This window comes from Prinia subflava, chromosome 1, assembly GCF_021018805.1.
Source record: "Prinia subflava isolate CZ2003 ecotype Zambia chromosome 1, Cam_Psub_1.2, whole genome shotgun sequence".
NCBI lineage: Eukaryota > Metazoa > Chordata > Aves > Passeriformes > Cisticolidae > Prinia > Prinia subflava.
In genome coordinates, this window is record NC_086247.1 from 132,027,839 (window position 1) to 132,054,899 (window position 27,061).

Sequence of the window (27,061 nt, forward strand, 5' to 3'; positions counted from 1 at the left end):
CACTGGGGCCAGGCAGCAGATTGCTACAGCTGGCTGAGATTTCCCTGGAGAAGAGTCACCTCTGCAAGCATCTTTTCTGTTCTTCCCTGTGCTTCCCAACATCTGCCTGAAGGGACACACCATCCAGGTAAACCAAACTGGATGACTGTCCCCTGTCTGGCACAGGCCACAACCACTGACATTAGCTCATGTCCAGGCTCGTGCAAACACAGCTGAAAACAGGGAAAACACAATTAATTCCTACATAGTTGCCTTTCATATCTCCCCAGTGACACAAGTGAGTGCTATGGAAAGTCAAATGCTTCAATTTAGTACATAATGTTAGGTAAAAAGAGAAAATTTCAAACGCAGGAGCCAAAAGTTACTGTCTTCAAATTAATGCACTTAAATAAAGGGCCTGATATACAAAATTGGCAGCAGCCTTTGTCAATCTTATTTCTTTTAAAAGTCCTTCATTTTACTGTTGTTATTATTATGACACATCCTTAAACATTTTGCATTAAAGTGCAAACTTCTGATATAGAAAACAGAACAAAAAAGTTGGTAGAAGCTATTCATTTTATATTCAAAATGACAAGCTGATATTTCTTGAGTGTGTGTAATATATTGCCAGGGATTGCAGTAATTCATCATTTGCTGTACCGTTTTTCTCTCCTACAGAAATGAGTGCTTTCTGCTGCCAGGCTTTCCATGCCATGCAGTCAGTGTTGCCTGCTGTCCACGTGCTTTTGCCACCCTCTGCGTGACAAACTCAGAGCACACAAAAGCCAGGACAGGCTGCACATCTGGGACAGGCTGCACATCTGGGACAGGCTGCACATCTGGGACAGGCTGCTCTTAGCACATCACAGTGCCCAGCACAGCTCCAGGGACCAGAGCAGGGTGCAGGCTGGTGTTTGGGTATGGCAGATTCACATGAACCTACATTTTGAGCCCTTCAGAGGGGGAGGACTTTCTCAAAGAGTGACACAATTCAAATCATGAGACTTGGCCAAGCAACCCGTGCTGGTTGTCAGTGTGACACAGTGAACTTGGCACAGCTCTGTGCTGTGAGCCCTTCTGCTTTGCCCTGGCCTTTACACCCTCAGATTGCTGTGAGTAGGTTTTTTACACCATAGTTTTAGAGGCTGCCTTTGCTGGTGAGGTTAATTTCATCTAAACTTGGCTGTCTAGAAGTTAGGTGTACGAGTAAGACAGTATACTAAGCTTTCTCTGTAAAAACCAGAAAAACGCTAGATACTGGCAAATGGTTATTAATCCCATCTATTTCAAAAACCCCATTTTAGGATGAGATTGAATTCTCCAGCGGTTCTATCTCTCTCTGACCACTGCAAGGCTCTAAATGACTTACCTGGCCTACATCCTTAATTCTTAGATTGATGAACTCAAAGATAATAAATTCTATATTGTATTTCTTTAGATTCAGTTCTAAATCTCCCCATGAAAGTTGCATGCACTGACCCACTTGAAGACAGGAGGTCAAAGGGGAACACTGAGCCCAGAATTCTGATTTTACATTTTATAGGTGATACCAGTGACATACCAGTTCCTCCCAGAGGATGCAAATAAATCTTTCCTGCAAGTGCATAGCTCATGTGGGTCAATATACTACAGTACACTCAGAAAACAGCTAACCTGACCTAATATTTTTCCACTTGAGAGGCTGCTCCATTATGGTAGTTAATCCTTGATTGTATCAGGGAGAAGTATTCTCACAATCAAATAGTTAAATAGCTTTCATTAGTTATTTAAATTTACAGAGCCCATTAAAAAGTGATACTTTTCAGCTTATGCTTCAGACCCATTGTTTTGCAAGCATTAATTATTCACCAGGCCTTTGATATAATTAAAATGCATAAATTAGAATGTGGATGCAATAGTATTAATTATGCAGAGATGTCTTCCCTGAAAGCCAAGTGTTGGAGGCAACATATTTTTATTCGAAACTGGTAAAAATGTAAGTTTTGCACTCACTCTAAGCAAGCCAAAGCATAATTGTTTTGCAGGAGGGGTTGTGGGGTTTTTTTGTTGTTGTTGTTGTGGTGGTGGTGGTTTTTGTTTTTTGTTGTTGTTGTTGTTGTTGCTGTTGTTGTTGTTGTTTTTTGCTTGGTCTGAACTGTCAATTAAATGTTTACAACCTGCTCCATCTTTCCTTCTGCTAATTGTTTGGGGTGAATGCACCACATTACTGTCTGTAAAGCACAACTGAAACTGCTGCTCGTGAGCATTCCAAACTGCCAAATTTATCTTTCTCAGCAGAAATGAATACAGTTCCCTTCACATAAAGATGTTTTAAAATAGCAACAAGGCAGCTCCCAGGTGCATCCTAAGATAATCACAACTACCTCCATTGCCTTATTGCTTAATTATGCTTGTCTAGTATGGCAAAATGCACAACTTCCTGCTTGCTTATCGATCAGACACAGGGAAATTGAGTGCCACATCACATACTTCAGAAAGGTCATGGATTTTTCTTTCCCTACAAAGACATAAGAACTTCTAGCACTACTGTAAATTGTGCATAGTCAAATGAATTTTCACGTACTTCTAATATCATCTCACTGGGGTTGTACAGACCGATGGTCAGTTCTGGCATGGTAAATGTGATCACTTGAAAGAAAATCTTTGGAATTACACCTGTAGAAAGCATAAGTGAGTGATCATGAAGGTCTGATCACACAAATGCAGACACAGGCAGGCAGGAAAGATGCACATTTTGAACTGTGGATCTTCAGTGGTAAGGAATATATGTGTACCAGTCTCACAAACTTTATTCTGGATCGTACCCTCCTTAGTAATGGCACACAGCCTGGGTAGATACTTATCAGACAAAATAAGCTAGCAGCTCTGTCTTTGGGTCATGGACAACAGTGGTGCAAGCAGATGTAAGGGGTGATGCTATCCTGGGAGGTAAGAATTCCTAGAAACCATGGATTAACCAACATCTATGCTGCTGGATGCAGACAGTGTAGTGTAGAAGGATAAAGAAGTGCAGAATATGTCTTTGAATGCATTTTTTCTAGAAGCCTGCAAAATGGTTCAATATAATAGATTGTAATTGCATTCACATCAATTTGACCCACAGAGACACATAAATGTAATAATTGTTTACATATTGGATTAATTTAAAAAAATACTTCTCTAGCATGTTAGGCTAGAAGTGCTTTCACTTAGCAGCTACTTTGCAGTATGATTCGTATTGTGAAAATGCAATTAATGGTAGCTGGCATTTCATTTTCTAATATAGGGAAAATCAATGAAAAATCTCATGTAACTGAGTTTTCTTGAATGTTGCCACTGACGTTTCGTCAATTAGAAATCATTTATTAAATCCAGAGTCTGTAATAGATATCTAATAGACTGCATGGCCATTAAAGGATGCTGACCTAGACAAAACAATACCACATTTCTTGTCTCAGTAACTGATAGTAAATATATCTGCTATGTTCAAATGGACTAAGGTGAAATGTAGGTCACTGAATACAATAAAACTTGCAGAGGCAATTTTCTACAAACCCATGGATTTCTATAAATACAGTGGAGTGAATGCATGTTGCTTGCAATAGAATATAAGAAAAATATAACACCATTAGCTTGCTTTTGATTACCTATTTCTAAATTGGAATGCAAAATTAGTGACAGAACAGGTAACTGACATTAATGCAGAGCTCAGTAAGTGACAGTCTGCTCCCTCTTCAGGGACATAAGCAATCAGTTTGGTAACTTAAATATAATTTTACTAGAACCAGATTAGATACGAATGCATGTTTTAAATACTTATGCAACTACTCAAGTGCCTCTTGGGGGTCCTCAGGCTAGAGGTTAAAGGAGAAATAGGACAAATATAAGCACATGAATTAGCTACAGATTACAGTCTCCACTAAGACTTTTAAACATATTTTCATTAATGATTTAGATGAAAAAATTAATTGTGATTATGTATGAAATCTATAAATTATACTAATTAACGGCGTAGGGCATACAAATGCTTTAGGGACCAGGATCAAGATTCAAAATACTGTAATAATCTTCAGATATGCTCTTAAATCAGCAAGATAAAGTTCAGTAAGATGTGTGTCAACTGCTGCACTTTGGAGGGGAAAATCACCTTCATCAATACAAGATTGAGACTAGCAGAGTAAATGCAAATGCAAAGGAAAAGGTCCAAGACTTAGAGTGAAAAAGAAAACAAGTGAAAGTCAACAGTGAAAGTCAAGGCAAATCACACTCTGACATGTTAATAGTAATGTTATAAGTAAGATGCTGAGGGTGATTATTCCACTTGATTCAGTATTGGTGAAATGTCAGCTGTAAAATACTATTTGATACATCTACACTAGCAAATGACTTGGCTTCTAGAATCTGGCCCTGTATCATTCCCACATGTGATAGTTCATTTCCAGGCTTTTTCATTTCAGAGTTCCCTTTGAGATCACAATGATTGCATTTCCAGAATAACATTCAGTGCAGGGACCACACTCTACAGGCAGCAAGGATGAGACACCACCAACCTCTCCATGCTCTGTACAGTCTTATGAAAACCCAAATGATTTTTCTCAAAGAAAGAAATGCTTGCCATAAAAACACATGCAGCATCATGTCACAAAACAATTACCCCAGCAGTGGTTTAATGTAGCCCTTAGACTTCTTCATACAGACTGAAATCAAAACAAATATAATGATTACACCTAACAGTACCAGACAGACTTGGGGATACTTGGGGCAATATGGACATATGGACAGGTTGCCTTGGGGTGTATGTGCTTTTTGGGCAAGACCAAAGTGTAGGTGTGGCCTTTGAGTCAGTTTGCTTCCCACAATTTGAGAAAGACATGGGTGTACTTGAGAGGTCTTTGAGCAGAAGTATAGGGATAAGGAATTTAAAATGAAGTTACATGCCTTAATTAGGCAAACTAGACCTCGATCTGTAACTCATATTGGTTCATATTCATATTCAATTTTCATTAGTTCATTAATGTGAGGAATTGTTAATAACATTTTTGAGGGAAATTTATAGAGCTGCCCAGGTTGGTATGGAACACCTCTGGGTGGTCAGGACTTGTGCACAGATGTGTAGAAACAGCAGTCATATAACCTTCATTTTGAGTGCTCATTCATCACGTCTTCCAAATTCACCAGCTTTAGGGATACCTGCACATAACTTTTATGTCCTTATATATTTTTTTCTGCAGCTAGAGTTAGATAAGATCTTTAAAACTCTTTAAAACTTTTAAAAGATCTTTAAAACTCAGCAGGCAGATGATAGAATGCAGGAAGTAATCAAAGTACTTGTGTGCAATGTGAGACTTGAGTAGCACAGAAATATCCTGATATTAAGATATGTAACTGAACATCAGGTTGGTTGAAATTAATGAACATTTCCCTGAAAGCTCTTTTTTTTTCCTCCCTAGAGAAGGCTGTTCTCTTACCTAAAGACTTTCCTAGGGAAGTTTAGCCATGGAGATAGAATAAAAAGCAAGTGATTCGTTTGGCTGCAATAGCTGGCAGTACAGCACATATTCATTTATCTCACATATGTTCTGCCATTCTCCACCTTGAAAACTCAATGCATAGTTTCTGCCACTGTGGGCTCTACAGTGAGGATTTACAGAGCTATCTGTTGAAAAGGATTTTTTCTTCAAAGGCAGTAAATGCTGCCATTCTCAGCTGCCTCATAGAGGGCAACACCTAACTTCTGCAAATAAATACATCTTTATATTTTTGTTTCTCAGCCAATTAGTGAAGCTGAAAAGATTATTTTCAGTCGTATGCATATCCATTTGCTACTAGAATGCTGAGAAGTGCAATGCTTTTAGCAGGTCCTACATGCCTCTCAGAGTACAACATTGCTGGGACTAATAGGATGTGTAAACCAATTTCTAATCTATTTACTATCAAAATCATCACTGCTGATTGGAACAAGCCTTATAGGACATAAGAATTCTAAGAACACGAGCAGATCTATTGAGATCTTCAGAAAATCTATGATTTTCTAAGACTAGTGGTTGTTCCTGGTAACTTTCTATAAAGAGATTTTGAGATTTTCTATACTCATTTTCAACATTATAAATGGAGTGTACAACCACTAAAATTCCTTGTTGTGGATATAGAGGGCATTTTTCAAATCTCCCAATGTGATTTAACAGTCTTCCCCTCATTTTCAGAAACTGGTGGAATTGAGGGAGCTGCATGTATTAGATTTTCTGAAAATGTGATCAAGAATTGACCTGCAAAGGTAATTTGGTACCTAGCTGTAAGTTACATATTGTATGTATTCGGTTTAATTTTTAGAAAAATATACAAGTAATCAAATTTGAATGTTTACATAATTTTATATTGCAAAGAAATATATCTAAAAGGAAGTATGGTTTTGGCTGGGATAGAGTTAATTTTCTTCACAGTAGTTTAGTTTTCAACTGGGGTTAAAACATGACAGAACAATTATCAAAATATAATTTATTTAACTGAGAAAAAACTGCCTGGAATTACGCGCATTGCAGAAATAAGAGTTCTAGGATAAAGCCAGCTTAAAAAAGATATTAAAAATAGAATGGAAACAACATAATTGGAAAGAAAGTTCAATTTGAGAAAATCAAGGGATGAAGTGGAGATCAGTGATGAGTATTGTCCATATTAGGACCAGTGCTGTTCCATAACATCACAGATGACATAGTGGGATCAAGTGCACCTACAGAAAGTTTGCAGATGACAAGAAGCTGGTGGAGGGGCTGACATGCCTGAGGGAGGGGATGCCACCCAGAGAGAACTGGGCAAGCTCAACCAGAGGGAGCATGTGAACCTCGTGAGGTTCAACAAGCCATGGGTAGGGTCCTGCACCTGAGTGAGGACAACCCCCAGCTGTAAACAGAAGGTGATAAAGGATCTGCTCCCATGTATTAACTACTGAGATGCAGATTAAAGAAGAAATTCAATTGAATATAGCAAATACACAATTTCCCAATAGACTGGGGAATACACTCAGGCATAAAGACCAAATGATATATATAAATCCTTCAATATATTTAGGCTGGAATCCGTAAAGTGTCTCATCATCAGTGGAAAAGACTTGAGGACACCTTTCACGTTGAAGTTGCAGGTGTCATTTTAAGATGAAGCATGACATATTTATGAGGGGGAATATATGATGTGATTTAGTTGGTTAAATTTGATTTGAAGATTTAGGAAAATCTAAAGTTACACTAAAGCTGCTTAATGATTAATGTCTTGCTGCTTGATTTTTATCTCTGGGCCTCATTGTTAATCTATGCCCTATATTAATGCTAACATTAGCATTTGACTTATTGCTTTGAAGGAGTTTTCAACCATAAAGTCATTAAAGAACAATTTCAAAATACAAATGCTGCCATTAAAGAACAAAAAAAAATTGTTGCAATTCAGTAACTAGAGCAACAGCCCTAAGAAGGTGAAGAAATATGACTCCAGGAGAGCCTGAGAACACAAAGGGCATCGGAACTGTCAAAATTACTGGTGGTAGTGGCTGAAACAATTTCTGAGGTAAATGGAAACAGATGTGGGTTTCTTACAGTTAAGATTATGTTCTGGGCCTTTAAAAGAAAATTCTAAGAGCTTTATGGGTAAGATTAAAAAGATAAAAAATTACAGGGATCTCAGTGTATTTCCAGCTAGTCTGCAGATATGGTTCACTGATCTTACATGTCAATACGACTGTGGAAAAATGTAGATAGAATAGTTGGACAGAGGAACTGTTCCTATTATGGAGAGGAAGAAAAAAAAAAACATCCCATCATTCGCTTTTTCCTTATAGTCCTGCTTTTCTGCACAAATGTGAGCCCTTCAGTGAATCTGATTGTGACATTTTTGTCTGCCTTCTATTCAAAGTCAATTCCTTCAATTTGTTCCCTGATTCATATTACTCCTTCTCTCCTCCTCTCAGGTGATCATTTCTTTTGCTCCTTTTCTGATGAGTGAGGTATTATCAATTAATCTGAAGAGTTAGTCCTCCATTTATGTCTTACCATTCTCACTTTTCCACTTGCAATTTTTAGAGTACAATGCATGTTCTAGCACTGCATATAATGGATTGGTGTGATGTATTTCTTTGTCTGTCACCTCTTTTCAGATTAAATGTACTTGACATTTTTTAAGATCCTTCTACATTTTGACCTAAAGGGTTCTTCTATAAAACACAATGGAATAAAACTCATATGTAGTGTCTTTCATATTTGAGCTAGCTAAAAGCACTTTGCAACAATGATTTTGATCATTGTTTAGAAAATTGTGTAGGAAATGCAGCATTTGATATGAGCATAGTAATAGTTATCACACAACTCATATATAGCTGTTAGAACCATTTTTATTAAGTACCTTTTTCACAAAGTACAGGCTAATCATATCAGATAGCATTTTATAGTCTTTAATAACAATGGCATTAAACATTTAAATCTCTCTCTTTCAACATTGTTGGGCTCTTTCTATGCAGATACCGCAATATTAAAACCAGTTCCTGTAGTCTTATTCAATATCATAAATGATGGAATATGTCTAATATCAGTGGGTTTCTTTGCTCATAGCAACAGAGAATAATTTTGAATTTTATGATAAAATATTAATAAACTATTAGTAAATCCAGATTGGTCAGTTTATTTCTTATAGTATGTATATTTGCGATCTACTTCAGAAAATGTCTTACAGGGTAAGCATTAATCATACATTTGAATTATATTTATACCGTTCACCTTCACTTAAAACTCATCTATAAGATACTGCATCATTGTGGCATTGTGTAGCATTTGATGACAAATTTTTAACCAGAAATCAGGGTATTTCTGCACATTAGCTTTTCATGTATTCTGTATTATTACTATTATTATTATTATATTATATTATTATTATATTTTTATATTTTTATTTTAACAGAAGTCCAGAACACTGATTTATGGAAGCTTTGGGTTTCCTTGGCATCTGAAGTTATCCAAGGGAAAAAGGAAGAATTCCAAATTGCTCTATGAAGTCCAAATGGAAAAAAAAAGTTTACTTACACACACATATATCCTTCTCGTTCTGCAGCTCTCCAAATACATTCATGTGAGTTATAAAATTCTATATACTTTTTGTGTTAACTCTGCAATTTTATACAAGCTACAATTCAATGACCTGACCTAAAGCAAAAAGAATCTTTTCATTTAGATGAAAGTATAATATTTACATTCTGATTGGAAAAAAATGCATGAGAGGGAGAGAGTGAGATAGGAAACACATGAGTGTGACAGAAACAGAGGGGGGTGGGAGCAAGGAAAGATGGAAGGAAGGCGCGGAAGGCGCAGAAGGCGCGGAAGGAAGGAAGGAAGGAAGGAAGGAAGGAAGGAAGGAAGGAAGGAAGGAAGGAAGGAAGGAAGGAAGGAAGGAAGGAAGGAAGGAAGGAAGGAAGGAAGGAAGGAAGGAAGGAAGGAAGGAAGGAAGGAAGGAAGGAAGGAAGGAAGGAAGGAAGGAAGGAAGGAAGGAAGGAAGGAAGGAAGGAAGGAAGGAATACTTTTTTACCTCTATTTTAGCCAAGTGCTTATGGCTTGAAACTCACCCTGCAGCACACATGGCAATTAAAACTAGTTGATTTTTAAATACAACTGAACACTCAACTTTTAGATTAATGACACCCTTATGGCAATTTCCAAAGTCAATCTCTGTCATCCCATATTTGTCAGCCAGGATGCAGGAAATAGCTTCCTGGAAGGAGTCCTGGTATCCAGTGCCAAGTAGTTTTCTTCAGTTTTAATGCTCAATATACAACCTCTCCGGGGGTACACAGCAGAATCTTTACATCCCATAGTATCCTGTTCAATTTACAGATGATCCTGCATGACTTTGCATCTTTGTTCTCTTGCCTTCTTTTTTTCCTTTTTTTCATGTTACAACCCAAGGAGCAGAGACAGAATCCTTGTCTTTCCTGCCAGTTTCTGTGTTTACCAGGCTGTATAATTGGTAGTGATCTTCACTAATCAGCTGTAAGTCTGCAATAGGTTTGATTACTTATGCATATAAAAAAAAATTAGCCTGGATATATCTTCAGAGCTAATTTCTGGCCTTCATGAGGATGTGGAGAAACCCCCATGCTCACGATCAGTTGTGACACCTTGTGCCACTTATAAACTTCTCTTTCTGTGCTGTCACCCAGGTTAAGGACGTGTTGCAAAAGGGCATGAAGGGCTATCAAAAAGTGTTGTCCTAAAATGCTCCACCCTGTCCTCATGTCTTGGTGAAGTCCCTTTCCCAGAAGCTGTAACAAAGCCCAGCTGTAGCTGCCTCCATCTCCAGCCCAGGCTCTAGCACAGCCCAGCATGGCTGGACTCTGGAAGCTTTGAAACAGATTCTAATGAGACCATAGGATCCAGCTGTGGCAAGAATAATAAATGGGAAAGCAAAACAAACAAAAAGGGAGATACAATTTAGATTCAGGGGATTTACTGAGATTATTAAAAATAGAAGAGAGGGTGAGCCCAACCTTGCAGAGACAGATTTGAAAAAAAAAAAACAACCCCAAACAAATCAAGATTTGGAAGAGGAAAATGGCTGTTTAAAAGACTACATTTTTTTTCCTGCTGTGATATTTTCTGAGTAAAATATTAATATGTTGCAAAATTGATAGCAAGCATATATTGTGCTCTTGAATTTGTCATGTATGATTGTTGGTATTAGGAACAGAACTATATAATGCAACATGCAATTTAAAATAAAATGTCAATGTCTGGGACACAAAAGATCTTAAACAGATATTTTGTTGAACAAATAAAAGATGATCCATCCTCTTCTTCCCTCAAATGAATAAACCATATAACCTAAAGCTAATTCTGTCACAAGTACTTGGTTGTGAATATGTTACCCAGGCGTAATGAGTACTTCTTGTGCTGCTGTGGAGACCTGAGGCTTCCTGAGACAACAACTCAAGCAGCTGATTGCTGCTTGATGCTGTAAAATGAGGTCTCCTGGGGTGTCCATTAATCCCATGAATTTACTGAACACAGGGCAATGTAGAGGTGCTTGATTTCAGAAAAATGAGACAGGCAGGCATCTCTCAACTTGAAAGAATATTTCTGGCTTCACCATCACCAATTATAAATACGAATGGGGAGTTCTCAGCTCCAAGAGTACTATCATTAAATTTCTTGCCTTACTGTGTCATATTTCCAAAGAATGAGTCTTAAAGAAATGACAGAATTTATATTCATTACAGACTGTCTGAATTCTTATTTTTAACCGAGATTCTGTGTTGAATATTTAATGATTTTAATGCAACAAAAGTGAATATAAGTAGTTCCTAACTTTGATTTTTATAACCCGTTAGTCCAACCATTTTTGTCATGACACAATGCACAATCTTATTAGGTAACGGTGCATTTCCTTAATGAATATGAATACAAGTGTGTGAGCTCTCTAATTAAAACAGATGACTCAATGAATTAATAATGAGACTTTTCCTTCCAGTATTTGAAACCTATGTAGTAAACTGTCTGTTCTTAACTAAAATGCAACAAACAAAAAACATGAATGTAATCTCAGTTGTTTGCCACTGGCTTCACTGGAATGATACTTGGTTACAGAACTGTATGTATGAAAGCAGAAGCAAAGGAACAGCATGTTCATCTGGACACTCAGTCATACGATTTATTTTCTCATAGTCCTGAAAAGAGAAGGAGTTGGACTTGATCATTCTTCTGGGCCCCCTCAAACTCGAGCTATTATAGGACTCTATGATTCTTGCAGCAATACAGTCCTCTAGTACACTGAGAATTCACTGAATTGCACGAGAGGGTCTGGGGACCACACTCAGTGATTTGTGTAAAGTCATGAATGTAGCCATAATCAGTCTGAAAGCAATTAATAAATATTGGGTAACTCTGATTGAGTTGGTACTTAGAATGTGAATGAAAAGTTTAGCAAAGAATTAATGTGTATGGGCAGAAAAATACCCCAACAACTTGGCATAGCAATTCAATTAATAAGCCTGGGAGAATTATTTCGTATGGTGTTTTTCTTGTAATTACTTGCCTTCTGCACAAACTTTCTATTGCCACAGTTTCTAAACCTCATTATTTTGTATCCATCCCATTGACTCTTCACTGCTTACGTTTTGGTTCAAAGCAACCTATTCTACTGCATTTCCACGGCTGGTGATTTGGGTCTAATGCACTTCACTTTCATCCCTGAACAGCTTCTTGCTGTATTGCCAATATACTGTCTGAAAGACCCAACAGAAAATTATTATGAGATTTGATATATTGATGTGTAGCTGGATTGTTCTGGGCTGGCTCACACTAATATCAACAGCCATCTGATGGGACATGTGCTCTTACTAGTGCAAGTACTCACAACCATATCCCACACATGGGAATTACACAAGTGCACTGTAGATATGAACAGGAAATAAAATTTTTGTCAGGTTTCATTGCCTATATTTAGAGATAGTCTCCACCCTTTTTAATACAAGTATTATCCCACAGGAAATTTCTAAAAGCAGAAGTTCTGACTCCATTCATTAGGGCTTTGACTAGTTTGGTCAGTGAATTAAGCCTGTAGTAATTTAAAAGCAACCAGGATTTCATTTCCATTATGACAGACATGATCAAGTAAGACTCAAACTTCATAGTAGCAGTTACTGTTAGCCTGAAAATTTTCTTTTTCCCCATTTGAGAGGAACACAGCTCTTAAATGCTGGACACAGCCATTTTCAGTGACCTCTATACAGAAAACTCCAGTTACGGATTTAGTACAAGATATTTTCATATATTCAAAATACTTGTCCTGTTCCAGAAGAACAACTCTGACAAGTTTTGCCATAATTGTTCTATGTGCTTAACAGAGAGAAATAAAAAGCCAACTATATCCATATGTGATGTATATGGTCATCTCTGTCTTTAAGACAATTTGTCAAATGGTTGCATAAGCTTATATTTTTTATTTAAAACATTATTCTGAAGCTTCACTGCCTTCCACAATGAGTACAGTGCCAGGACTTTGGCCTCATCCTGCTGGACTTTACAGCACTGCACTTCTTGTATGCACCTTTCTGTAACCTGTAGGGCTGCACCAGCCATCACAGCTGTCTCCTGTGAGCCCAGTGTAAATTCAGCATGCTGAACGAGATATCATTTGGAAATAACAAGAGAAGAAATGGGCCTTTATGTGTCATTCCTCAGGAGCTGGGATGCCTTCCTAAAGTTAAATAGCTATGCAATTCCTCTCAAACTTGGCCTCCCTTTCATGTCTTGCCCACTAAAAAGGTGTTTTTTCTGTTCAGTTTGGGAACATGGTACTACATTTATTCATGCCCCTTTTCTAATCACCAGGAGGACAAAGGAGTTCAGTACAACGCTATGCACTTCCAGCACCGTGGAGAATGTGGAAGCAAGCACTGAATTGCAGGAAGAAGATTTGCCTGTAGGTTTGTGGGTGTGCCAGAAATAGCACCCCGTGTTCCAGCCTTAGCCCAGTGAACTGCATAACTACATCTTCAATAATTTTAGACTGTGAAGATACCTAGAAACCATGGAAAAATGTGACAAAGAAGATGATTGGAAAATAAAGGAACGAATTACAAAGCACCAGAGGAAATGGACAAGGGAAAACATAGCCATGGAAGATAATGGAAAAAAAATCTTCATGCTAATTACTTAACTGAAAAGAAACCTCAGCCGGCTGATATACATTCCTCAACATTTCTGTATAGTGTCTGTAGTATAGCATGTATAACATAACAACAAAACTATTTTATAGTTCCATCTAATATATATTACATACATTGTATGTAATAGTAAAATAGTGATGTAAATATGCTCTATATAATATCAAATTAACGTTCATATTACATTACTAGATTTTTTTCACTATGTTATTATTATTTTAAATCGATATATGATATTGTATATAAGTGATAAGAACTTGGCATCACTAAGTCTAAATAATGCTTCAACTTCATACTCTTCTATAAGGAGAAATAGGGTTACTACTATCCCTGCTACCAATTTGGCTGTCCTGATAATGTGTATTTTCACAAATCGCTTGAAGTAAACATATGGTCCCATTGCTTCTTGTATAGTTTTAGTATCTTGAAATTTACAGCAGAGTGCAAAGTTAAAGGGAATCAGTATTTGAGATTATTTTAAAGTAAAAAATCTCATTTTCATATTTTTTGATTTTATAGTTAATGTTGAAAAACGTCTTTTTTCAGTTGGTTTCATTTTTACTGATGATGCCATGAAAGAGAAGCTAATTAAAATAATGAGAGTTTATGACAAGTTAATCTTATAATAATAATACATTTGTCCCTAGTTTCTCTGTTTCAGATTTTAACTCAGTCTAATAATAAATATAACAACTTTGACTGCTACTCAAGATAAAACATGCAGAGATCCATGCACTATTTTCTTCAGTAGATATTTCTTAAAATTTCTATTCATAAAAGTCATAGTTAAATCCTAGCAATCCTTATCACAACTGTTCAAGATGTACTGTTCTAAAACAAGCACTTGCTTGGTTATGCATGCATAATAAACCCTCTTACTGAATTTGCTTCTCCTTACCACTTCTTCATTTGCAAATGTAATACATGCTTGCATGCAAAATAGGATGATGAAATTAATGTCATGCTTATATTTTCAATAAACAAAAAGTAGTCAGCATACAATAAAATAATGGAAAATTAAAGTGACTAAGCAAACAAGATAGTCACACAACAGGCACAAACCCAGCCCATTTCAGGCATTATTTAATTCAGAAATTATACTCCTGCCTAGAAAATTTATTATATATCAAACAAACAAAAAAATCTGGATTATTTCAACACTAATTGCCCACCAAGACATTTTCTGAAGTTACTTCATTTCTACTCAGATCCAGTATTTGGTAATTAGTTGTATTGCCCTGAAATGTAATGATGTGACACTGGCATCTAATTTTGGAATAAATTCAACCCTGCAGAGAAAACCTACTTATGATTCTCTGCCCCGCCTTGAGCAAAATTTAGGAGCTTGACTAATGTTCTGCACTGGGTTGAATCCCATTTACAATGAGTGTCAGTGTGCAGATTTAAAAAAAGATCATAATTCCTGGAGGAAAGGCAAAGGCTGAACCCTGTCTGAATTAGCCACAACTTTAAGTGGAATTTAAGCGTATTTCCCCCTTTGTTTGCTAATTCATGCAAAACAAAGAGGAGGGGATTCCGAAATTCTCATGCACAACATGGCTTCCATGTTTGCATTCACCTTGATTTCATTGAAATAAGGCTTCTTTCTTCTAGTCCCATGAGTTATTGAGGACATTTGGGGTTAGTTGGACTCTAGGATCACAGAAGCTGCACATGTGCTCTTAACAGATTCTGGAACCTTGTGTTTAAGTACAGCATTGCTCTGGTATAACACCATCTGTACTTCAGCCAGGGCACCTCATACAAGAGGTTTGAGATTCTAAAGGCAAAAGGAAATTAATTGCAGTGCAGGCTTGAGAAAATGAAAATATCTATATTTGAGTCTATGTGTTTTATTTACTTTTTAAATCTATTTATACTAAAAATAAAAAAAACCCCACCTGCCAAGCAGGAGTTCTTCAAGGAATGTGGCCACCTTTGCCTTAGTATTTTGGATCAGAACAATAGCAAGCTTCTGAAGCAAACTCAAAAGCCTTCTCCTTTTCCTGCAGGTTATCTTGGTTCATGAAACAGCTTTGGTGTGTGCAGTTGGCTTTCTTTCAAGGAAAACTGCAGCATAAGAACTTCCCAGTGCACATGCTAAATGTGCCTCAACCACAAAGGAAACATAAAAGTGCAGACCAATGTCTCATCCTGCAAACACTTTTGAGCCACGTGTGTACGGGACCAGTGCTCGGAGTGAGCAGCCTAAATCTTGTTCTAAGCAAAATGTCTGAACAAGGTTGATGTAGGTGTCTCAAAACCAACCCTTTCAATTCGCAGATCCCCTCCTACTAAATGGAATTACTTGTTCACATAGACAAGGCCTGGTTACATGATTGTCAGAACAGCTTATGATCTCCTTTTGTGATTCTCCACCACATTTGGTCCTGATTCACCTGAATTTAGTAGAACACAGAGGTTTTGCTACATACAAGCGGGGCATTTATAGACATATTTTATTGTACACCTCTTTTTTGTGTGACAGTTGTGTTGTTAGGCTCCTCTCTACTTTTCCAGATATGAGGGTTTTATGTTAAAAATAGAAACAATAGCTTGCTGAGTTATGTTAAAAGAACCCACTCCATAGTCAACCCTGCATTCAGCCTGTCATCAAGTAGATGGGGTCAAACACTAGGGATGCTCTGTGTAGAAGTGAAGGACAGTCCATTAGCAGCCTGTAGCTTTAAAACAGCAGTGAAAAGAATGTGAGCCCCCAAAGTGAATTTTTCCCCTCTTTCACTCAAGAAAAGAGTCACCTCTAACTTACACAATAAGGTCACTGTGTTTAGGGACTGATTTTCCTTTACCATCAAGGAGACACAAATATGGCTTAGGTTCTATAAACTGCACATTTTGATAACACTGCAGTCAGGTCAGTTGAAGTGGAACTGGTACAGAACCATTATCAGGCATCATTTCAATAGCATGTGGCAGTCTTCCAGGGGTGCAAATATCATTACAATATAGCGAAGCAGTCTACAGACCGGATTAGCTGAGCAACCCTTATCAGCACTCAGGAAAATAATATCAGTGACTGACTTCACCTGCTTGAGTGGTTTAAATGTCCTGCCCTTCCATACTGATAACATTTGGCACCCCTTGCAGCCTGAAGACAGAATGATTTTGTTTGATGTAATTATGGAACCATAGCAATTTTTGATAGAGAAGAAAAGACATATAGTCTAGGTCATCTTGTCCATCTCCCTGTAACTACGTGAACGTTGCCTGGCCCTGTGCCTGAAGTATATTAGAATAGCACCTGCTTTTTTGCTCATCTGTGGTTTTCTTTAATGGATTTATTGGGTGGATTTTCAGATTTGGAGCAGCTGAGTTCCCAATATCAATGCTATTGGAGTCTTTACATAGGGAAAATACTAGTAATTTGTTTTGGCAGAGAAGAATAAGAAGGGAGATGTCATTTTTAGAAATGTTCAAAAGATTTTCCTCAGGGTTTAATCTCCCCAGCACAGGATGTCTTTATGCAGGAGGACACTTTGACTTGATATAGGCAAGTACTTTCCTGTGATCCAAAGCTGGCAACCTGGCTTGGAGGCAGTCAGGAAATTTGTGCTGCCAGCTGGATTTTGAAGTGATTCTGGTGGATTTTCAAGTGATTCAATGCAAAGAACCATTTAGAGGCAGAATGCTCATTAACCAAACTATGCTCCCTGTCCTTAGTTTGCTTCACAGTACACACAGTTAGTATATGGCAGACACGTTACATGATAGACTCATTGTATTGCAGAATGTGTTGGGTTGGAAGTGATCTTAGAGACCATGCCTTTCCAACTCCCTGCTGTGGGCAGAGACACCTTCCACTAGACCAGGCTGCTCAAAGTCCCACCCAACCTCGACACTTTCAGGGATAAGGCAACTGCAGCTTCCCAAGATGACCTGTTCCAGTGTCTCACACCCTCACTTGAGTAAAGAATTTCTCCCTATCTTCTAATTTAAACCTAACCCCTTTCATTTTACAGCCATTGCCCCTTTTCCTAATATTACATGCTTCCCTGTAGCCCCCTTTAAGTACTCAAAGGTCCTATAAGGTGTTCCTGGAGCCTCCTCCAAGCTGAACAATCCCAACTCCCTCATGCTCTTCACAGAAGTGCCCAGTGCTCTGACCATCCCAGTGTCCCTCCCTGGACACACTCTAACAGTCCATGTCCTTCTCATATACCCTATATACAACACCAACATATAGTAAATGAGAAATTTTTTAACCTTCCCATTCATCCCTGTAATGTTTTCTTGCTTGGAGCAGTGCTGTAGTAGACATTTGATTGGTAGTATAACACTAGTTTTACCCTGGTTATAGGAATGAATTTTCACTGGCTGTAGTTTTGCCCAGGGTGAATTCTGATGTAAATATAAATGTACCACATATACCACATATACCATGGGTAGGTGATACAGCACAGACTTGATTTAGTTATAAGAACACTGACTTATTTATTAAAAATCTACCAATAAAATGCCACCATCAGCTTTGTATTGTACCCTTAGATTTTTTCTGAGGCCACAGAGAAGCATGCTACAGTACATTATCAGTCTGTAGTCACCTGCTATTTGCACAGCAGTAAGCTTGCGTGGTTCCATTAGCTTGCTCAGTTTAGGCATGAAAAGTTTCAACTACAGATTCAATACCAGGGCAAGAAAAGCTAGAAAACAGATGCTGACCTCTGGCACCCATGGACCATTTCCACACTCGGTTTTCCATTATCCTGGAGGGTGTTCTCATTACCAGCTCCAAGAAAAGTTTTCCTAAGAGCAGTGACACAGAGGGCACTGTAAGAATGATAGCTCCCATGGACTGCCAAAGCATTACTTGCAGCTGAGTAACAGAAGATGGCTTTAACAAGATAGTCCTACTGAGCACAAACTTGTGCAGTCATTAGTGAGGTATTAGTGCAGGCCTTTAGTGAGGTATTAACTCCATGACTATGACACCTAGGGACAGGTATCTAAACGTGCTCTGTCCAGACTCTCCTGTTAGAGTGAGTCGAGTGCTGGGGTTTGGTTCTGCTGCCCACACACCTTCACTGCTACCTGATGTGCACTTAGTCCTGCTCTGTCAGAGCACCAGTCTGCTTTAGATCCTCTCTCCCACCCGTGCAGTATCTTTTACCTTAGATGCTCTCAAGGATGAGTGCATCTAACATCCTGTCAGCAGAGCATGGGTGTGAGAAGCCCTGCACTCAGGATCCACTTCAGAGCATCATCAGCTGCTCTCTAGACTACACAGCCTCTGATGGTCAAAGGCTTAATGTGAGATTTTGAGTTCCTTTTGAGATTCCTGTGGAATCAGTGCACCCATACAGAGTTATTTGATGCACTGGATTCCACTCAAGACTCCCACTCCTTTTAGAAGAGCTACCTGGGAAGCAGATGGAATATCCTTGGGCACTGGAAAGTGTTACTAGATGAGGAAGCTCAGGCAACTGAATCCTGTCAATAGCCCATTTCTAGGGAACAGATATTTCTAGATGTTTCCATCTGGAAATAAATATAATTGGGGATTTTGGATCCAGTGCTTACAGCAAAGGGAAAAACTGAAACCTTTTCAAATCTTTTCTGCTGGCACTTGTAGTTGACAAGGGAAAGAGGTCAACCCCATCAGATTAGGACATGAATTTGGAGACCTTTTCATTTTTTGACTCCCAGACTTTAATAATTTCAAACCCTCTTCTGTGTTACGTTGCAGGTGCCTGTATTCCTAGTAAAGCATGTTAGTGAAAACTTGTTCTTGCACTGTCCTTTTAACTTCTCCAAATATCCAGTAAAATGAGAAAAACTGAAAAAAAATTCTTTTTTTTTTTAAATCCTAATTTTTAGGTCATTTATTACTTTTAATTTTTTAACATCAGTAGAGATCAAGCATCTCTTCCTATGTGGGATGTCCACTGACAGCCCTTTTCCCCAGGGACAATGGAGCTGTCAACCAAACAGTGGGTGAGGGACAACACTTATTCTGCTGCTGGTCCACCACATGTAATTCTCTTTTATATTAGATTAAAAAGAGAATGACCAGTGTGACCCCATCCGTGTTCAAATAATGTTGAAACCTGCTTCTGCGAGTTATTTTTCACCAGAAAGTCCAGAACTCCTCCTGTTAATACAGAGGGAGTAGGTGCTTGTAATGTGCTATCACTATTACAGTAAAGTAAATGATTATAAAAAGGGACTCTTCAGAATTTTTTGTCTGTAAGGATACATTTGTTTGTGTGGCTATATTCTAGCCATGGGGTATTTTGGTTAAAAGAAGATAATGGACTTTTAACAAATTACAGGTTTTGCTGATATTTCATGAAGGTCTCTTGGACTGTTTGAGGGATGCCAGAGTTCAGTGTGTGCTATATAACTACACAGCATACCTGCAATTTTTCCCTATGAATACTTGCAAGCAGTGCAGAAATGAAGAGAGTGATTACACTTTGGGCAGGCAATTTTGAGTTACTATGTACAATAGTCTAGATAAAATCAATTTCATATGCATGACTCTGTAAGAAGTCTACACGGAACACTAAAGTCTTAGCCACCTTGACTACTCAAAACGACATTGTCAAATTTCCTTTTATAATAACAAGAAAGAAGTGTGACTGTGTGATTTTTTTTTTAAATTCTGTTCTGGCTAGGTGTGTAATATTTTGTTCAAATACATTCTAAAGAAAGTTTCTCGTTTTTCATAAAGGCTGACATGTAAAACCCCACAAATTAACACCAAGAGGCAGGAACAAAATTTCAATGTAAAAAGTTCTACTGGGAATAAAAAAAAAGATAAATGACACATCCTGGGGAAAACAAGTACAGTTAGCAAACAGAGAGTAATTCAATCATAAAATAGCTAGAGATCTGCTAAACCTGGAGAAAATGCAAATGATCTAATTTTAAAAAGGGAGTGATTGAAATGAAGTACTGAAAGACATGGGCTGTTACTGACTCAATCATTTTATTAAACTTCTGAATATTGTCATGCTTTTTAATTTAATAGTTTGTGATCCTAGCACTTTCAAGCATTTTTTCTACCTTTCTCATGAGGTTTCATTTTCCCTTCCAGATGATTCCAAGACAGGAATATTCTGCCTCTACATCACAACTGGGACAGTTCTTCTTCAGATGCTTCTTATGACCACTCCCTTACTGTTAGGTTCCAATTTTTAAACTTTCTCAGCTCTCTTTAGTACAACTGGGCAAACAACTTGGTGTAAGTTCATTTCCAACAGCAGACTGCAAAAATGGCATGCAGCTAGGAAGAGCCCTTTAAAGAACCCATTTCACTTTCTGTTTCATAAATCCAGCAAAGTGGACTTAATTGTAAAAACATGCGAGGAGAATTTATCTAGACTGCTCACAATGTCTAGGATATCTCCCTATCTCCCTTACATCACTGGGTTGAGCATTACACTGGTGGGACTTAGAGAGAGAGAAAAACTCACTGGTCTTGCTGGTAAAAGGCTATTTTACTTGTAGAATGTACTTGCTAAAATGAAGATCATTTTAACATAAAGATTGCAACCAAAAATCTGTATTTCAGAACACAAAAAGGTTCCAAACAACCCCCCCCCCTCCACTGGCAGTATCTCATCTGTGGCATGGGACTTGGTCTCAGAGTTACTCTGAATGTTTCTGACACTGTCTTTGTCTGCTTCACTGCTTATGATGCAGAGAAAGAAGGACCAACGTGAAAGGATAATGGAGAGATAGGATCAATAAACTGAATGCTTCCATGCTGCTAAATTTTTCAAAATAAGACTATCCATTCTACACACCAGCTGATTTCTGTTGGTTTTAGTATAAAGCACATGGTAACATGCAGTGATTGCTATTATTTCTTTCTCTTGTTTCTTAGAAAATACTGAAAGTGCTTGAATCAGCACATACAGACATACTGTACTGTATGCAGATACAAGTACTTCTCATGCAGATTAGACAGGGTTTGAGGTGATAAAGTTTATAAAACTTACAACATTCATAACTCCTTTTTTTTTTTTTTCTGTGCAGCAATATTTGCCTTCTAAAAATACATTGCCAAAGCACATTTTTTCATGTCTGTTCCACAATGCTCACCAAACTTACAAGGAACATATCTGAACTTTGATGAATGACCAGGCACGAGAGCTCTAAGAATAAAATAATTTCCAAAGCCAAAATTTGACCTGTAAGAGTGCTCCATGCACTGGTTGCCAGCGTGCCAGATGAACCAGCTCTTAATACTCCTGGAGAAGAACAAAGAGTGGGTGCACACACCCCTTCAGAGTGGTCCTATCATGCTTCTAATCTGTTTATATTCCCTACAATTTTTTGGCTGCAAAAAGTGAGCCCTACTTTAGCATTTTTCTCTAGCATCAAGAAACTATCAAGCCTGCCATAGTTTTCCACTGCTAATATGCACATAAGCAATTCAATTATAGTTTGTCAGAAACTTTTGGAGATTTAAGGAACCTCAGGTGAGTCAATACTGGGAAAATGCTCATAATAAACATCACTTTGTCATTATTATTTCTAGTCCACTCTAGGTACACATCAAACACATCAACACAATCAAAATGGCATAGTGGAAGTTCCTATATGTGGAAACATTGGACAGTGTTCTGTGATGCTGCTGCTGTGAACCATCAGCAGTCCAGTGTTTTCCCAGTCAGTTAAAAGATATAAGGCACAAGAAATGGATAAAGTCTAGTTCTAGTTGGCTTTTGATCCCTTTTTTTTCACCAGTTCAATACTTATCCACTCAGGTGTCACTGCTGTACCAAATACAGAAAATTATATAGGTCTTGTAATTCATATAACTGCTATTACTTCAGAGCCAAATCTTGTTCAAGTATCTATGAGCAGCAAAAAAATGCTGTCATAGAAACCATCTTTTTTGTTTCTTTAGTAATCCACCACCCAGCAATTTTCCATACTAATATAACAAAGAATATGCAGAAGTGTATACTTTTGCCACAGTGTGTGTTTATTTATAATTACATGCATGTTAAGAACTGCCTATGAGGACAACAATGTTGAATCAATAAGTTATATTAAATGACAAGTAAGACATTGATCTATATGACTATAGATTTATATAATCAAATTGGTTATGCCAGCATTTGTTGTTTGTGTAATTCAATATTTTTAATGAATTAAAAGGTGAGATTTTAGTCTGGTATAGTCTTCTGTTATTTGCCTACATTTCATGACTTCCTTTTACTTCTGGAGATTCAACATCAAACTTATAAATACAAGGTAAAAGAACAAGCAAATTTTAAATAATAGTAGTTGATTTTCCATGCCACTCTTCATGCCCATTTCTTGTCTCCTCAGTACCACAGCCACTGTCATGTCACAGTGTACACCCAAACCCCACAGCACCACGAGAGCCAGAGGATGGCAGGGCACAAGGAGGGCTCCCTGTGCAGCTCCTCTGGACTCCACAGTCTCTACAAAGAGCGAAGCAGGGAGGATCTGGTCATGCCACTAAGCACAGTGTCCTCTTGAGATACATCCAGTCCTGAACTGAGCTTTGTGTGCTACAATTCCCTCCTGCCAGTCAGTACTTTTGGCTCTTCTAGCACATGCAAACCACAGTGACCCTGTTTGGATGGGCTGGAGCATGTCCAGCGCTGCACCTTGGCAGGCAGGAGCTCCTTCACTTGACTAGCACAGCTGCTTCCTATTGTGAACATACAGTGAACTACACCAGGTCTTCAAAAGGTACATTTCATTCTGCTCTGTGATGAACAGCAAGTCCACAGACCTCACCTGCTTTTTCCTAGAACCTCAGATACAGCTAAGATAAAGTTACATATTCTGTTCATGCCAGAGCCAAGCATGTCTTCACCACCTTTGTTGAATTCCTTATTGCACCTTCTGTCCTCTCTCAGATGTGAAAAACAACTATACTGCACAAGATAATTTAATTTGCTTTTCATTTTAAAATGAGGACAAATACTACCTAAAACAAGTTCCAATGCTTTCACTGTTTGAACTACTGTTGATAATGCCAGTGAAAGGTAAGCAACTTATTATTCTTAAATAACTTGACATTTCAGTTTTATTAATCAAAATCTTGTCAATTAAATCGTATTTCATCATACTTTATGGATTTCAGCAGCACACAGTACTCTTCAAAAGAGCCATGAGAATTCAGACTGAAAGAATGGCAATCTGCAAAATGGACAGTGCTATTTTAGCCACTGGTGCTTAATTTATGTTTGTTCAATTGTACATTTTTTGTACAATTTTAAGGAAGAATTTTAACAAAGAAATAAAAAAATATTTATTTTAACATTTTACAGACATCTAATCTTATACATCTGACTATTTTCCCTCTGTCATTAATAAAGGCTAAAGAATTCAGATATAAAAAAAAGTAAGAAAGGCAACAAAATGCCTTCTGTTTATGATTTTATTAGAGTATAATGGTCTGTCTCTGTTGTACTAAAGCCGTCAGTAGTAAAGCAGGTAACTCCTTATATTCTATTTGATATTAAACATTCCATGCTAATCTACTGTTTTACTTTCAGAGACAAAGTCAGAAGCTCACCCTGCAGAAGCAGTGCTTGTAATTTTCTGAAGGGCCTCTATTGTATTCCCTTTCTTCAAATGTGCATGGCTTTGTGTGTCAAAATTGTCCAACACATAGGGGAGGCGTGTTTTAAAAATTCAGCCCCAAGCTTTTACTGCCTCGGATCCCCTTATCTAACAGCTTTGAATTACCTTGTGTCATTTGTGTTGCAGGATGTTCTTGAGGGTATAACTGATTAAATGGCACAAAATCTAGCAATGATGGAGCAGCTTCCAATTCAAGGCCATTAAAAGGATTGTCATGCTGTCAGGCTTTCAATAAAGAAACTCTGAAGTCCAGAACAGATATTCAGTAAGTTTTAAAAAACTTTAATGTTTCCACTCTTGGTTTATAATGAAGCTATTGGAGTTGGCCCAGTTAACTATCCTTCAATTATGTAACTATTTCTTTATTTCCCCAAAATAAATTTCAGAGCATGATAACTAGCTAGTGATTATACAAGTCACAAACAAGCTGAAATGGTTTCAAGGTATTGGTTTTGTAGAGTTTCTCTTTCAGTAATTGAAAAAAAAAATATATTTATGTGGCAATAAACACATCTGTTTGAATGTGTTTGAACATAGTATCTGTCCATTTAAATGAACCTCATGAAATACCTGTCGTTACTGTCAAAGCTCAACACAGCTTATGCTTGTGTTAGGCATTATCTCTCAGGAGATCTCATTCTTCCTTGCTTTGAGCCACATTCTGACCTCATCCATGTGTAACTCTTAATTACTCAGATTTCAAAATACCTTCACACTTACTTTCATGATTTCCCCTATGTTGGGAGATGGTTACCTGTGAGCATCCAGCATCCTTGCCTCTCCCCAGCAAAGAAGCCTCTCCCCTGCTGTAGTGCAAAAATAAATCTTTTGTCTACTTATGCGGTATTACCTCACTGTCCTCTCCCTGCACCTTTTTTAAAATTGTTTTCCTTTTTCTGTCGGTCTGTCTGTCTCCATATACAGGCTGTCCTTCTTATTTTAATTTAAATTATAACAAATGCAGGGCAGTCACCTTCTGGCTGTTTGCGTGTAACTTGCCACAGAAGGCTCCAGCTCCAAGCCTAGTAGTCACAGATGGTACTGTAATAAAAACAATAAAGATAATCTCATAATTCCCCAGGGCATCAGTCACAAATTCCACATGCAGGATGTCCTGTCTTCCTCAGCATTGATCAGACTTTTCTGTCAAGACAAATGCTCTGAGGAGACCAGGAATTTTCAACATTTTTATGGCTTTTCTTGAATCTACAACTAGTGACAGGCAAGAGTGGCTATCCACAAATTTACATATCCAGACACACACAAAGATACACATACAGAAATTTTCTGAGCCTTGGGTGCTATGAATTTTCAGCTCTAGCTGCGGTGTTCAGCCTCTGTACCACTTCAGACATTTCTCTAAACAAATCCCTACAAATGTCCACCTATGACCTGCATATCTTATAGGAAACTGCTGAGTCTCAACACTACCCCTCAACAGTACACCTACAGATCCATGGTGGAAATAATTCAACATATTGCTCTACTACAATTGAATTCTCATTGATAGATAGATCTCCTTGCCCTAAATCAACTAGCCAAAAATACATTTGGCTATAGACGGGACTACTCACTTTAGATTGTCTTTACCGTCAATGGAGAAATAATTCTTCCCTGAATAAGAGTCCTTGTGAAATAGGGATCCCAAAATAGATGAGATAAACTGTTCTTAATGCTTGGGGCCTGTGATGAAAAAAAATTAGACACCTTATTTTAGATAACTAAAATTAAATGAGATTGACCATTTCTGGGATTGTTTTTTTGTCTGGATTGGTCTCTCCCCTGAAGATGTGTAAGACTTTGTGCCACTATTTCAGTACTGTTCCTGAGTGTAAAGTTGTGAGGGTGGCCTTTGGGGAGACTATGACTTTTTGTTTACCATACTCTGTAGGGAAATTGTGACTTTTTGTTTACCACTGCATGGCTAGATTTATAGATGGTTATCAAACCTGCCTTCTCAGTCAGTTTATTTTAATTTTTTATCCTGGCAGAGACTTTTAATTATATCTTACCCCTAGAGCTCAGTAAACCAAATTTGTAATACTCTTACAACCAGTTTTGCAATGTAGCAAGTATTTAATTTCGATCCTCTGTAAGGAATTATATCTCCTTCCTATGTGATAACAAATTTAAATTTTATCCCCAAATTTTACACCTCTCTTTCTGAATGGTTATGTTATAAAACATAGGTCATCTGAACATTTCTGTCCACACCTTGATGTCCAGAAATGTTGAATATCAGGGCTGGAAAAAGGTTCGTAATGGAAAATAACACTTCATGGATAACAGTTTGAAGCACATAATTTGGAAACTTAATGGCCTTTGCAGGTCGAGACTGAGACAAACCACACTGAAGGTCCCCTTTTATTCTGGTGCTGTGCCAGCACCTTCACAGATGTGTTCACAGGTTGCAGTGGTAAGGAAGGAGGAACAAATCATTCAGGAGAAAAAGGCTTTGGACTGGATGAGCAGGGTGTATAAGTAACATCTTGAATTAAAGAATTCAACTTTCTGTGAATTAATTTGTTTTAAATTTTATCAGTAAGAAGCAGAAATTTTCTGGAAGATAGGTATATGAGTTCTGGTTCTTTGATTAAATGGTAAAGAAAACATTGATAGACACTATTAAACAATAGTTTTATAGTAAAGATATTCCTTTAATTAGTCTGTAGGATATGAAGAAGATTATTAATAATGAGAGAAATATAGCTTTTTTGTTGTTGTTGAAGTTGTTCAGAATAGGCTGTTTGATCATCTCTTATCATTTTGGAGCAAACAGAAGATGGTTGCAATGACAAACTTATTTGTGGC

The 27,061-nt window shown here is 37.7% G+C and overlaps 1 protein-coding gene across 1 annotated transcript in view; it reads right to left on the bottom strand.

Annotated features, from left to right (window-relative positions):
• ZNF804B (zinc finger protein 804B) overlaps positions 1-27,061 on the bottom strand; it is a 237,384-nt gene that overhangs the window by 40,100 nt on the left and 170,223 nt on the right. The gene's annotated exons all lie outside the window — the stretch shown is intronic.